We start from the raw sequence: 15902 nt of genomic DNA, 5'->3' as shown, positions 1-15902 counted from the left end.
TTACCTCATGTGCTTATATAATGGCTAATCTCCTTTTCTCACTTAACAATGCATCATAGATATGTTTCATATTTACTTTTATTTTAACAACTGTATAATGTTGCTTCACATTGCTAAATCATAATTCACCTGCCCTGTCTTTATGGTTAAGCATTGATGCTGTCTCCAATGTTTTACTGTCATAAATCACGTTTTGATGAGCATGTATGGTTTTATATAGTCTGAAATACTACCTTGAAACAGATTGCCAGTTCTGAGATTAACAAAGCAAAGCTATAATGCTTCCTTTTGGAAAAGGTTATGGCAGTTTACAAGGCTCCAGCAAAGGTATTGTTAGTTCACTTTTTCACAGTACCGTTGTCAAAATTGAATATACTTCTTTGTTTTTGCTAATTACATAAGTAAAAAGCGGCCGTTTTGCTCCTGCTGTATTCTTCGGTCCTTTGTTGTTGTTTCTCCGAGTACATTCACAGTGAAGCTTCTTAAAAAGGGAAATGAGGCGAGCAGCAAACAGGCAGAATTTGGACAGACTGATACACCAAACAGCTACAACCAGACAGTGAGGAAGGCCAGGGACATACCAGAATGATTTCAGAAGGAGAAACATGCCAAGTAGAAACACAAAGAGTTCAGGGTCTGGCAGAATTCTGTAACGGCCGCCCAGGGAGCCCGCAGGACTGGAGGTTGCCAGAGAAAGGGGGGGCAAAAAGAAAGGAAGAGAACTAACATTTATTGGGCACCTACATTCCGACAACCATGATAGGTAATTTACAGAAAATCCAGCATTTGGTGCCTGCAACAGACCTGCACACTAGCGCATTAGCTTAAATCGAAACCCTCCAATATTTTGCGTCTACCCAGCACTTCAGAACGTGACCTTGTTTGGTTCAGGACTTCCAGCCAAGATGGAGGCATAAGTAGATATATTTTGCCTCCTCACATAACCCAAAGAAGGACAACAACAAATTTAAAAACAAAAAACAACCAGAACTGCCAGAAAATCGAACTGGATGGAAGTCCAACAACCAAGGAGTTAAAGAAGAAATATTCATCCAGACTGGTAGGAGAGGTGGAGATGGGCAGCTGGGGCAGAAAGGATGCATGGCAAGGTGGCAGCTGGTGGTCCCACATTTGTGTGCAGATAAACCGGAGAAACAAGACAGACCATGCATCCCAGGGTTCCACTGCAGGGAAAAGAAAGCCTGAAAATCTCTGGCTGTAAAAACCTGTGCAGGTTGCAGCAGTGGGAGAAGCTCCTAGCCTCACAGGAGAGCTCACTGGAGAGACCCACAGGGTCCTAGAATGTACACAAACCCACCCACCCGGGAATCAGCACGAGAAGGGCCCAATTTGCTTATATGTAATGGGGGCAGTGGACTGAAAGCCAGCTGAGAGCCAAGCAAGCCACATTGTTCCTTCTCAGACCCCTCCCCCACATACAGCACCACAGCACAGCCACGTGAGTTGCCCCACCCGGGCGGATACCTAAGGCTCCACCCCTTACAACATAACAGGGGCACCGAGACAAAGAAATATGGCTCAAATGAAAGCACAGATCAAAACTCCAGAAAGACAACTAAGTGATGAAGAGACAGCCAACCTATCAGATTCAGAGTTCAAATTACTGGTAATTAGGATGCTCACAGAAATCATTCAGTATGGTTGCAAAATAGAGGAAAACAGGAAAGCTATGCAAAACGAAATAAAGAAAAATATACAGGGAACCAACATTGAAAGGAAGGAAATCAAGACTCAAATCAACAATTTGGAGCAGAAGGAAGAAATAAACATTCAACCAGAACAGAATAAAGAAACAAAAATTCAAAAAAAAAATATGAAGAGGTTTAGGAACCTCTAGAATGACTTTAAATGTTTCAACATCCAAATCATAGGAGGGCCAGAAGGAAAAGAGGAAGAGCAAGAAATGGGAAATGTATCTGAACAAATAATGAAGGAGAACTTCCCCAAACTGGCAAAGGAAATAGATTTCCAGGAAGTCCAGGAAGTTCAGAGTCCCAAAGAAGTTACACCCAAGAAAGCATACACTTAGGCACATCGTAAGTACATTACCCAAGATGAAAGAGAAGGAGAGAATCTTAAAAGCAGCAAGAGAAAAGGAGACAGTTACCTACAAAGGAGTTCCCATAAGACTGTCAGCTGATTTCTCAGAAGAAAACTTACAGGCAAGAAGGGGCTGGAAAGAAGGATTCAAAGTCTTGAATCACAAAGGCCTACATCCAAGATGACTCTATCCAGCAAAGCTATCATTTAGAACGGAAGGGCAGATAAAGTGCTTCCTGGATAAGGTCAAGTTAAAGGAGTTCATCATCGCCAAGCCCTTATTATATGAAATGTTAAAGGGACTTATCTAAGAAAAAGAAGATTAAAGCTAAGAACATTAAAATGACAATAAACTCACAACTATCAACAACTGGACATTAAAAAAAATCTAAGCAAACAACTAGAACAGGAACAGAATCACAGAAACGGAGATCACAGGGAGGGTTATCAGCAGGGAGGGAGAGGGAGAGGAGGAAAATGGGGTAAAGGCACAGGGAATAAGAAGCATAAATGGTAGGTACAAAATAGACAGGAGGAGGTTAAGAATAGTATAGGAAATGGAGAAGCCAAAGAACTTACATGTACGACCCATGGACACGAACTAAGGGGAGTGGGGAGGGATCCTGGTGGGAGTGGTCCAGGGTGGAAGGGGGTAAAGTGGAGGAAAAAATGGGACAACTGTAATAGCATACTCAATAAAACATACTCCAGACAAAAAGAATGTGACACTGTTGGGGGGTAGCCTTTGCAGATGTAACTAATGAAGATGAGGCCATACTGGATTAGAATGGACCCCAAACTCAATGACTGCCCTTACAGAAAGGCCATGCGAAGGCTCAGACACCAACACACACTGGGAGGAAGACTCCGTGAGGACAGAGGCAGAGACTGGAGTGATGCAAATGTAAAACAAAAGAAGCACAAAGCCCGCCAGCAACCCCCAGGAGCTTGAAGAGGCCAGAAGAGTCCCTCCCTGGAGCCTGCTGAGGAAACACGGCCCCACTGACACCCTGATTTTGGACTTCTGGCTTTATAATCGTGAGACAATACATTGCTGTTTTTTAGGGCACCGAGCTTGTGGTGATTTGTTGCGGCAGCCCTCGGAAATGAATACAACTCAGTATCTTATTCTGCTTTTACAGATGACAGTGCAGCTCAGAGAGACTCAGTATCTCCAAGGGCCTGTAAGAGGCAGAACCGGGACTCACACTAAAGTGTGAATTCACACAGCAACCCCTGTTCTTTTCCCCACGTTCTGCGGCTCCACAGGAACTGTGGGTTCTAGACCTGCCCGGGCCACCGCGTAGCTCTGTGCCCTGGAGAAGTCCGCATGCACATCCCCTCTCCGGGCCTCAGTTCTCCGAGAGCAAACCGGAGTGACTGGGATGGGGGCCGCCTGAGGTTCTTCTTGCTCCAAGGCATTCCGCAGGTCAGCTGTCCCGCCGCGGCTCCCACCCACTGGAGAGCATCCAGCAGGGGAGGCGCGGAGACCCCAGGCGTCCTTGCTTGTGGTTCCCCCCAAAGGTATTTCTTGTGTCTTACCTTGACCCACACGTTCCAGGTCCACACCCACCTCCAGAAAGGGGCCCACAAGAAACCAAAGAGGCTTCGGACCCTTAACATCACAGAGTTTGAGTCATGGGCCTGCCGGTGTCAGAGGCCAGGGGGTCTCTCGGCTAAGACACAGCCTGAGATGACGGGCACCGCACTAAGAGCAGAGTGCTCGTCGGCCTTCTCTCTCTGTCGCTGCCCCTCGTTTCAGGGGCTGCTTTTGCCGACACGAAGTGATTCCTGCCTTCGGCCCCCAGTCCGCTCCCGTGCTCTGGCACCACGTACACCTGCTGTCGGACTTAGCACCTGTCTCCCCACTGTCAGCAAAGGCCGTCATGATTTCGAGCCCTCTGAATCAAACTGTTGAGTATCTCTCTCCTTCTTTGATGAGAATTAGAGTAACAGCAGTAACAGCTTCCGATGACAGAGTGTCTGTTGTGTGCCAGGCAAGGAGTGGGCCCTTCACACAGAGCAGCCCCTTGCAGCCTCAGAACTCTGGACACCACCACTGCCGTTACTACTCTCATTTTTTTCTTCCTTTCGAGGAAGGATCTGAGGACCAAGACATTCAAGGTCATTTAGTCACCTACCACCATTATACACCCGGGATGAGAAGAGCCAACAAGAGGTGGTCCCTAAGGAATAACAACTTTTATTATCTACACACGACTGGGAAAAGTCTGGGAACCTATGTCATAAAATGTTAATACCTATAATATCTGAGTCAAGGATGACTTTTATTCTCCCCTTTGTTCTTCCATTTTGTGACCATGAATTCTGATTATATTTGTCATCGTAAAAATATTCCTTAAAAAGACCAGATCTCTGTCTTCAAGGGATTTGTGGTGAGGAAAAGCAGACATGTCAACAGCTTGCTCAGCCTCAGGCAACTGATAAGCGATAAGGGCAGATTCCAACTGTGGGATTGCCAAATCCCTTTTGGTGGTCCCACGGGAGACCGCCTCTGGCGATACATTTGTTTGCCTGGAGGTTTGCTGATGTTTATTCTGCTCCATTAAAACTGGCCACAATGCCATCTGAAAGAGCTGCCTTTTGTGGCCACACCTGAGGTTGCTGGTGGCCCTTCCTCCTTTCCCTCTCCACCCACAGACCTTAGTACCAAAGGAAATGCAGAGGCAGAGCCTGACGGCACCACCAGTACCATTTTATCCAACCCCCTGGCCCCCTAAAGAGGTGCTGCAGGTGCAGTTACGTGCCTCCAAAATGCTCCTCACACAAATTGCATTGCATTAAGTGCCGATCACTTAAACCTGAAATACACTACATGTTCATGAGTGATGACTAGTCCACCCTAACACTGCAGCTGGTGGAAGAAAGTCCCACAGGGCTATTTCTCCTTGTCTAATCTGTTCATCTGCAGAAGAGATGCTCAGCGATAGCCTGAGATCTCAAAGTCTGCCCCTCTCCAATACCCACGAAGCCGTTAAGTTTTGAATTGTGTGATATATCCACCTATGATTGATCTGTTTCCAGCCCTACAGCAATAGACTCACGGGGATCATTAGAACGATGTTGATTTTTCTAACTTGGTTAATGGTTTCAGTCTCCGTCCAGATAATTATTAGGTTAGGGATCGTGGCCAATGTGGCTGAATTCCTGACAGTCGTTGTACAGAGCCCAGACTGAGCAACAAGTAAACACTGACCAGCAGATTAATTTATTGTTGCAGCTGGGCTTAGGAAATCTTTTTATTTTTATCTCAAAAATGGTATAAAATCATTATTTTTCATTTATAAACCATAAAATCATTACCACAATCTTACAGCCATTCAGCAACAAAGACTGCCACATCATGTTCTTTACTTATTTAACTTTCCGATATTTTGTCCTGACCTCCGCCACCTCCCCCCCCACCCCGATCCAGATGGAACTCTTAACGACTCAGGTACAGAAGCATGAAGTGTGACTATTTTCTGTCCCTGTCCTCCTTTATTCAGTTCGCTTTCTGTATAAAATATTCCTTGTCATTAAAAGCCTATGTCAGCCCTGGCTAGCGTAGCTCAGTGGATTGAGCACGGGCTGCGAACCAAAGTGTCACAGGTTTGATTCCCAGTCAGGGCACATGCCTAGGTTGCAGGCCATGACCCCCAGCAACCACACATTGATGTTTCTCTCTCTCTCTCTTTCTCTCTCTCTTCCCTCTCTAAAAATAAATAAAATCTTAAAAAAATGCCTGTGTCAATTAAAGTCACTCTCCTCAAACTCAGAAAACAGTGTGGCTCTGGCCAGCGTGGCTCCATTGGTTGAGTGTCGTCCTGCAAAGTGAAGGTCGCCGATTCAATTCCAGGTTCAGATGCAGCCCAGGTCCCCAGTTGGGGCTATCGATTGATGTTCCTCTCCCTCTCTTTCTCCCTTCTTTCTCCTCTCTCTACAAGTTAATAAAGTCTTATAAAGAAACACCGTGGAAGTCTAACGGGCGGCACGTGATTTAGGACAAGACTCCTAGCGTGACTTGAACTCACGTCACCGTCCCATAGCATGGCTCCCTCTGAACAGTGACAACCTGCTTATTTTCTTCTCCTCTCTTGAGCACAAGATGTATGTTCCCACAGAGAAAAGAGATGAGAAGCAGCAAGGAACAGGAGCAGTGGGGAACAGGATGGGGGAGCAAGAGAGAGACAATCCCTGGTGGCTGGATTCAGGATCTGAATGAACTCACCCTGGGGAAAATCCCACCAGAGAAGTCACACTCATTCTGGAAGCATCAGCCTCGTCCTGGAAACACTGCACTGGGCTGAGGCCTAAGCTCTCCATGCCGAGAAGGTCTGAGAAAGGTATCAGGGGACTCAACAATCTCAAGATAAATGTTCTGCCATATGCTGTCCTTTCTTTAGGCATAACTGCCTCAGTCCCTGGCCAGTGTCACAGTGGCCAGCATGCTGGATAAGGCCTCGGTGGGCATGGGGCCGCACGCACATGGGTACTGTTCTGTGCTGTGGGCACTGAGGGCAGTGATGACAAGGGCCCCTCGAAGCACGAGGACACCCAGAGCATCATCCGAGCCATTCGGCTCCTTCCGGTTCAGGCACAAGGCCTTGTTCTTCGCAGGGGTTCCATCAGACACCCCGAGCTGCTGGAAGGGCCCGCTGCTCGTACAGTCGGCCACAGAGAAGAAGGAAAAAAAAGAGTGAAGGGGAATGGAAATATGGAAATATAAGAAAGAAAATGGGATACTGAATTCATTCACAAAATGGAGCTTTGCCCTGATCCACGATGAGAGGGTTATGAGAGTTACAAATGGTGAAGAAATGTGAATTTCAGTCAAGCACCCCAGCAGAGCAGCAGCACCCCCATAAATGAACATCCAGCCGAAACCCATGGGAAAGGTTTCATCACTTTCAACGACGGATGTTTCCAGGATATCGTTTCTCCTTAGAAATTGAATTATTTGAAACATTATGTACCTTGGATGAAGAAGAGAAATTGCAGCCACTAGGAAAAAAAAAGATTTTATACTATTGGTTAATACCAATGGTAAATATAAGCTAAAATCTATTTTAAAGCGGCTATTTAAATCACAGGTGTTTCTAAGGGCAGGCAGAACACTGAAGTACAGATATATGGTCATAAAATAAGAATTTTCATATTTTTCCAAATAACTATATTTGGCCAGTTTGGCACACAACAGAATATTGTAGGGCAACTCTATTTCTTCAGGGACTTACGTTTTCAAATCTTGCATAAAAATTTTCACATTTCAAAATGCCTTTTAGTGAACTCGGTTCAGAACGATGGTAAAAAGAGACTGAGGTGATAGCATCTAAAAATCAAAGCCCAAAACAGGAACACACCCACTGCAGCTGTGGGTTCTCCCCAACTCGTTCCCAACCCACTCCCTTCCCTGGCAGCTTCTCTCCAACTGGGCTCCTTTCCCCTCGCCGCACACCACTACCGGCCCCCATCACAGCGAGCCCGCCCTCCCCACCCCACCCACACACGATGCACCTTGCCTGGGCCTGGGACTTCCATCCGTGCCAGCCCCTGGAGTGCGCCTCTTGTCAGGGCACCTACAACACGGATTCCATTTCTAGGTTACATTTCAAATTTATATATTTATATATGATGTTCTATTTATATATAGCTGTATATTACATATCACGTCACCCCAATCGTGGGTGCCCTCTCTCAAACCACCATTTTAGACTCATAAGTCCGTCCATTGGGGCTCCCAAATGAGGTGAAATAGGCTAACTGATTTATCTTGTATCAAATGTAAACATCTTCTACAGTTGGAATTTCTGTAGCAAAAATAATAGTAACAGCTGGCTAATGTTTACTTAATACTTAAGCTGTATCAGGAACCATTCAAGATGATAAACCATAAACCATTATCATCTTTTTAATCCTCACAAACCCCATGGAAGGGACGCTCATACCACGCCTCTGTTGCTCGGACTCGTCAGTGACCACAGGGGTGAGCTTCCAGCCCCGCCAGCCGCACCCTGCACCCCTCCTCCGAGTCCCTGCACTCTAAAACAAGTGCAATTGTTTGAAACAATATGAACCTTGGATGAAGAGCATACATTGCAGCCGGATATCTGAGAAACAGCTGAATAACTGATAAACTCCTGATCTGACCACACAAAGCAGGTCTGTAGCAAGCCAATCAATCCAGAATCATTATTTTCTTGGCATTTTAATTGCGCCCTTGTTTTTTTTTTTATCAGCCATAAACTCTTGAGTTAATATACTACCCCACTGTCCTGATTGTCCCTTTCCCGGCCAAAAGTCAGTAACACAAGCCTGCAGTTCTGAAATCCTGGGGTCGTTCGAGCTTTAAGAGAAATATCAGGGGACCACTCAATCACGGTTTTGAGAATAAAGTGATTTTCTCCTGGAATTGATACATAGCCAGTAAAATACCCAAGAGACAATGCACCTGGGTGAGCCTTAGAAGCCACACAGAAGTCAGACAGGATCACGTCCAGTGCACAAGTCCTCACCAGGCTTCCTGGCCGCGGGATCCAGCCCTGGCCCCGCCCCTCTCTCTCCCGTCTGCCTTCCTCCGCACTCTCCCCCTCACCCAGGTTTGCCTCTGGCACTTCTTCATCCAGGTTCTCCTTGATCACTTCTCCTCACCCCATCGCCTTACCTACAATTATATTTTATGGTCCTACGTTGACTTGTTTTATTTTTTTTCTCTCCCCCCGGCATACTCCATGAGGTCTACCACTTGCCTACTCACTATAGCAACCCTAGCACCTGATAAATATCTGTTGACGTAAAAATGTCTATCGAAGCAATGAATTGTTCCGGACCTAGAGTGTATGGTATATTTCTGGGCTGGCTACCTAGAGAGAAAATTCACTCTGCCTCCTAAGGCCTTTGATCAGCCACATTTTAGTTCCACCGAAGAAATGATCTGGGAGCCCACCAGCGATGCAGGATTAGGTAGAAGGAGACACAAGAAAGTGCACCACAATTGCACGCGTGACTTCCCAGCTGGAAAACAAAGACGGCCGGTGAGTCTGCAACAGATACAATACAATCGCCACTGCCGTTACAGAAACAGTTGTTACCAAGCTGCCCTGCCGCACTCTGCCTCCAAGCCCAGCCCAACCCCAGAAACAGCCACAGATACAATCAACGTGGTCCTGAGCGGACTGGCGGCGCAGGGAACCTGGTAGCCTCATGCATTGTGACACACCCGAACCCTGAACCTGTCCCGGCAGCACTGATAACCGCACGCTCCAAACCCTGCTTTTATCTTCAAAGAGACTGTATCGCCCACATACATTGACCTGGATTATAAACTGTGGGTGCTTGTAAAGATAACAATTGTTCAGGGTCTGATGTCTGAGTTCCCAAGACCTCGTGCACTTTTCCTCTTCGTGTGCCTCCTGTGGAGACCCATTCTCTCACCAGCACCCCGCCAGGCTGACGCGTCTGCCCCCCAGGTGGCGCTGGCCCCAGCTCTGGCTGCCAAGAAAATGCCAGCTGGCGGAGCATGAGAGGCGAAGCCAGGCCACACACGGAGCCTCAGACAGATGCAATCACTGCCTCGTACTTGGATTCACCTAAAGCAAAAGTTTCTTGTCCCCTTACCCTGAGCTACTTACTCATCTTCTTTTTTGAGATAAAAACCCAGAAGGCCCTTGGGAAGTGAGATGGTATCACGCATCACTGAAGATAAAGCAGATGCAAAGGAGGCACTGTTTACTCGGTTTATGCCAGCGATGGGACTGTCTCAGAATTCCTCTCTGACAGGAGCCTGCCATAAGGAGTAACAAAAACACAGCCACAGAGCCAGCGATTTGCCCTGAGCACCCCCTTCTCCAGGGCGTATCTCCATCCAGCTGGGGAACTCGCTCCCGCATCCCTGGTCTCGCTCAGGGCTCTGCCCGGAGGACCACACACATGGCCTCAGCCAGAAAAGGGGGCGGGGAAATCATGCAGATTTCACGCTTGCTCTCCGCCCGCCCGTGCAGCCAGCCCCAAAGGGACATAGATATCCCTCGAGTGAGACACGTACCACCTGGAGCAGGGCCGGCTGGAAGGAAGAGCTTTGGCCCCCCCATCCCCACGTGGCCTTCGGAAAGAGCACCAGGCAGAGGACAGCCAGGGCTGACCAAACGTGCTTTCTCTTTCCCCTCTCCACCTTCCGCCTTCAGTCGTCCACGGCAACCTGCATTTTCAGAGAATTCTAAATCGACTACAAGAAGCCATTCATGTTCTCCTCATCTACTAAAGACATGTAAAAGAAGGTGTTACAGTGAATTAGGGAATTTTTTAATATAATTTTTAAAATATTTTATTTATTTATTTTTAGAGTGGGAAGGGAAAGAGAGAGAGAGAGAGAAACATCAATGTGTGGTTGTTGGGGGTCGTGACCTGCAACTCAGGCATGTACCCTGGCTGGGAATCGAACTTGGGACACTTTGGTTCGCAGCCCGCGCTCAATCCACTGAGCTACACCAGCCAGGGCGAATTAGGGAATTTTTAAAAATCTATGGAGCATATGGCAAATCGACCCAGGTCCTTTTCACCACACTCCGGTCATGCATTCTTTCTGGTGGAGAATATTAATTGCTAAAAAAAAGTGCTGCATGTCCACACATAGGGCCTACTCCCCCACAGCCTGCTTATCATGTTAGAAGGAAAGCAAGCCTCGTGCCCCATTCTGCCACCAGGTCTGCTAACTTCACAGCCAGCAAGAACAGACGGTAGATGCCGGCTTTCCCTTGAGCTCCAAGTCCAAGCTCTCAGCCCTCCCCGGTGACAAACCAGCATCTCCCGGGAAGGATTTTTGAGAGGGGGCTTCTGCCGCTATGACACTGGCATCGGCCAGCCAGAAATCCTCCTCCGTAAGCAGCTCGAAATAGGAGTGTTTAGAGATTTTTTCAAGCACCCTCCTGAAAGAACAGGCCACGGAATTTACCATCTCTCAGAGTGTATTTCTGCAGGTGTGGAAAGTGTCTCTTAAAATACAGGGTCCGGCAGAAGTCACACCCTTGAGTGGAGCTGGTGGGGAAGGTGAACATGTCACGCGGGATGGACAGCAACTTGCACATTTCACCTAAAAGGCCGTATGGTGTGCTTGAGTGTGATAGTGTTATGCTACAGGATTACACGCCTAGGATTTTGTAACAAAAGATTTTTATGTTATAAAAAGGGGTATTCTTTGTGCCAGGCCCCGTATTTTAGCCACTCTACATATCTTGAATACATTTAATTTTAACAATGTGAGCTCATTTCTGGTGTGTAGAAGACGAACACAGAATTTCACCATGTACGTATATGTGACAGTCACCATGCTAACGAAACCTCTGGTGTGCAGTGAGGCACCTGTGGTAGCCACCTTGGTGGGGCGGCTGTTCTGAGATAACGCTGTCTCCGCCCTTCAGAGGTGCGTTCTCCATCAGAGCGCCTGGCTACTCCGAGAGAAGCAGCTCTCGCTAACCAGACACTATACGATAGCATTCTGTTCTAGGCCATGCTGTTTGAAATCAAGTTGCCTGCATCATCACTGGGTGAGAAGGGACAGAGTTTTAGCAATTAACGATGAATGAGAATTCTTTTTAAGGCTAATGTAACTCCCATCCTCCTTCAGCCGGCAGGCATGAAAGGAGGCCGTGTGGAAGCCCAGAGCCCTCTGCCAGCAGCTCCCAGAGCAGGGTCCTGTGACAGTGTGGGGTGTGGCCTCCTTCCGCTGGGGAGTGACGTCAGAGTCAAGGGGGGGTGCGCGCGCACGCAAGGGTGCATGTGCGCGCGCCAGGTGCGTGTCCACTGCCCACTGGGATAAAAGTTTCCTTTTCACTTTTCTTGTGATTTGTTGGTGTGTTCCCCATCTGGGTGGGGTTTAACTTCCAATCTCCACTCCACCTCTGAGTGAGAGTCCTTTCTGGAAGAGGAAACTGAAATAAGATAAAATCTTTAAGGTTAAATTCCAAGAAACTGCAGAGCTTAGAATGGCAGACACTTCCAATTAAAGCTGTTTCACCCTTTGGGAGTCAAAGCTCGAAAAGAGAAATTCGACATGACAAACAACTATTCCTAAATATACCATTAAGCTGATATTTAACACCAAAATCATCTAAAAGGCAGTGTTTGGAAATGTTTGCGCTATGAGATTTGATCAATAAAATTACTGAGTATATGCCTACTATCACCATCAACAATTTTTTGGTGCAGCTGTGTTTGGATTGTGAACATATTTTTGGGTCCCTTGGAATTATGGTAAATACAATCTCAGCTTTCAGTCTGAAAAGTTGTCCTGCTTAAAAAGGAGTGTTTTTTTTTTATTGTTCCTGGAGGCAAAACTTAATTCAATGGTAGAGATAACCTAAGAGAATCTTTCTAGCCATCAGAACTGCCTAAGGGAATTGCAATTTTTTAAAAAAACAAAATTGTATTCTGGTCCCTAATAGGTAAGTTGCACTCAATTCCTTCTTTTTGCTTTACTTCTAGTGGCTTTGTTCTCCTGTGACTCTGTGTTCTTCTGTGTCTATTGACACTCCTCCACCTCCATTTCCAAATGCAAATCCATAAACACAAGGTCATACACCACCCTCACATACCATTCTGAACACATATACATCTTGATTTCCTCTGAGATAAACTTTCAAGTGGAACTTTTACTAATAAATTGCGTAGCAGAAGAGACCAGGAATTAAGCACAGGACATAAGGAGAGATGCATTTGTGAAATAGAATTGGTCTATAAGGTAAAGGAGGGCATTTTTCCAGCTCTGGCTGGGGCTTCAATGTCTCCTAAATTCTTATTTTTTTATTTATAACTCCAAGATTATCATTTCTCACTCAGATCTACTTTGCCTCTGCAAATCCTCTTCTTTTTTTTTAAGATTTTATTTATTTATTTTTAGAGAGGGAAGGGAGGGAGATAGAGAGAGAGAAACATCAATGTGCGGTTGCTGGGGGCCGTGGCCTGCAACCCAGGCATGTACCCTGACTGGGAATCAAACCTGCGACACTTTGGTTCGCAGCCCGCGCTCAATCCACTGAGCTATGCCAGCCAGGGCCCAACAAATCCTGTTCTTCTTTCTACCCCTGGAGATGTTCCCGCTGAACTGTAAATATCCTACAGTTGCCTTTTCTGTTACCTTGAAGATCACTTGTAGTGGACCCTAGAGCGCCTTGTCACCCTTAGTGCCTGAAGCACATGCGCTGTGGCGGGTGTTGGCTGATCTCATCGTTCAGCAAAATCAGGCTGTTTTGCCTACTGCTCCAAGCTGGTGCCAGGGGGCCCTGACGGCAGAGGCCATTCTGCCTCAAGCCTGTCTGTTCACCAAGTCTCTCCCTGTTCTCCTCTATCAATGACAACCCTTGAGCCCGTTAGTTAAGCCCTGCCTGCCTCGGGGTGGTAACTGTGAACTTCCTTAGGGTTTCTTTCGGTGACTCAATCATCGGCAATTCTTGCAGAAGTGGTTCACCAAACCCTTGTTTCTACAGAGCTGGAACACTGAAACGCTTGACCGTGCACGAAGAGGAAAAACACATACTTCCCTTAAAGTGAGAAGGAAGTTTCATTACATCACTAGAAGGCGCCTTCCAACGTGACATAATTAGTTACTAAAAAGCACGGTCTCTGTCTACCTAAGAAGCTTTAACTGGAGGTGGCATGAAATTACTTCTAAAAATCCAAAGTGTGTTCAAGAACAATATCTGAGAAGCATTGAGAATGGGTGACCCCTGAGGTTGCTGATGCAAAATGGTTGTGGAGCAATTGGGAAATCACACACAGAGGCCCTTCTTTGGGGGTCTGGTTTAAGAACACCGAGTTGCCATGACACGCATTGAAAAGTACCCCTAGGAAAGGTGAAAATCAGGAACAAAATGAGCCTAATGGGACCTTGTCAGACTAAACCAGTTTCAGGGAAGGACAGTTAGAACAATCGTTACTGTAGGGAAAATTTTTAGTTTCTCCTTACCGCTGAAAGACATAAAGAAATGAAAGAAAACTCAGAGACTATTAGGATTAAGAAAATTGGACAACAAACAAAATACAAGACCCAGAAGAAGTTGGTCCAACGTACACACCTACCACAAGGGCAGGCGGCCCGCAGTCCGAGGCAGCCAACGCCCCGCAACGGAGTCTGATGTCACAGGCTTCGCCCCTCTCCATGTCTCCGTCCCATTCGTCAGAGTTTCCGTGAAGCGGAGCCGAGTTCCAGGACACACACAACCCTACATATTGAAGTGTGTTTTCTGCTCACTATTTTTATTCTGCTTTTTACATGACTTCCTTTTCCGTCCGACAGCGTGTTAATGACATTTCTGAGAAAATAAAATCAAATAATACAGGGTGGGGCAAAAGTAGGTATAGAGTTGTTTGTATGGAAAATTATGTAATAATTAATAAATAATAATACAGAATAAGCTCTGTTTTGCATACTCACATACTCTTTAAATAGAGGCTTCCCCAATGAATTTTTTGGTATTGACTGAGGGAGATACCAAGACAAATTTGGCAATTCTCCTTTTGAGAATTCTTCATTCTAACATATACAATAAAGTAATTAATATAATACGTAATAAATGCAAAATATATATAATCTGTATACAAAATAAATAAATACAAACTTGTACAGAAATACAATCAATTTACATAATGAATACTATATACAATAAATAATATGATATAAAACAAAAATATATAATACAGCAAACAATAATACACAAATAAATACAATATAAAGTCAAGTAATAAATAAAAATGCAAAAAAATACAAAATATGATAAATTCCAAAAAAATATACAATACATTCCATTAATTTACATTCTAGCACATGCAGTAAGGTATGAAATGTAATAGCTTCTCCAAGTGATGTAAGGATTATGTTTTCCATTTCTCTCTTCCCTGACTCTACATGGAAAACTTGATATTTCTGGTCTTGGGTGCCCTTATCTGTGAAATGAGAAGGCAATGTTAGCCTTTATTATCGCTATGGTTTTTATAACTATACATATTCTACGGTTTGATAAATATTTGACGTGTGAGGAGGAAGCGTGAGAACACGAACACTGTTGGTGGTCTACCCCATGCAGAGAGGCTCCTTCCCCCGTAACTAACATAGCCTCCTTCTTCCTTCCTAGGAGAACCCTGACTTAAGTTGGGACAGCAACATGCACGTGCTGGAAGTAGCCAGGTGAGATCCAGGCAATGAGATAGAAACAGAAATTGCTGAGTGGAGCTCTAGGGAAAGTCTTCTAAAATAGAGAGACTCGCCTGATGTTCCCATTTGACCCCTCAGATTTTTCATTTTCACATACCTGGGACATGTATGTGAATCTGGAGGTGCAGCAGCCACCTTGTGACCATGAGTTGGCAAGCAAGAGGTCAAATTTTACATTTTTAGATAGAGAAATAGAAAGCATCAGCCTGGGTGACTGTGGCATCCCTAGGTTACCTTCCCCCAGATTTGTGTGTGTGTGTGTGTGTGTGTGCGCTTGGCCAGGAGAAAGGGAGTAAAACACACATAAATTCCTATGTATCTAAGCCACTGCTAGTTGTAACTCCTAATGGAAACCCAATTCAATAATACACAAAAAGGGTAAAGGAAGATAAACTCACACTCATGTGTCATATATTGAATTATACTTAAAATGAATGTCTTCTTGCACATAAATGTCTTCTTGCACAGAAGCTTAACTGTCTTTGGAAACAGAGATTAGATAAGAAAAATAAAAAGAAAAATCTCACCATGATCCATACACAGACATACTGTATGTATGAGGGGGGACCCAACAAAAAACAGATTCCACTGCTTAAAACAATTTGTGAACTCATTGATTTTGATGCCTTTTAGGTTT

This window comes from Phyllostomus discolor, chromosome 3, assembly GCF_004126475.2.
Source record: "Phyllostomus discolor isolate MPI-MPIP mPhyDis1 chromosome 3, mPhyDis1.pri.v3, whole genome shotgun sequence".
In the NCBI taxonomy this organism is placed as follows: domain Eukaryota; kingdom Metazoa; phylum Chordata; class Mammalia; order Chiroptera; family Phyllostomidae; genus Phyllostomus; species Phyllostomus discolor.
Note: the sequence above shows the minus strand (reverse complement) of the source record.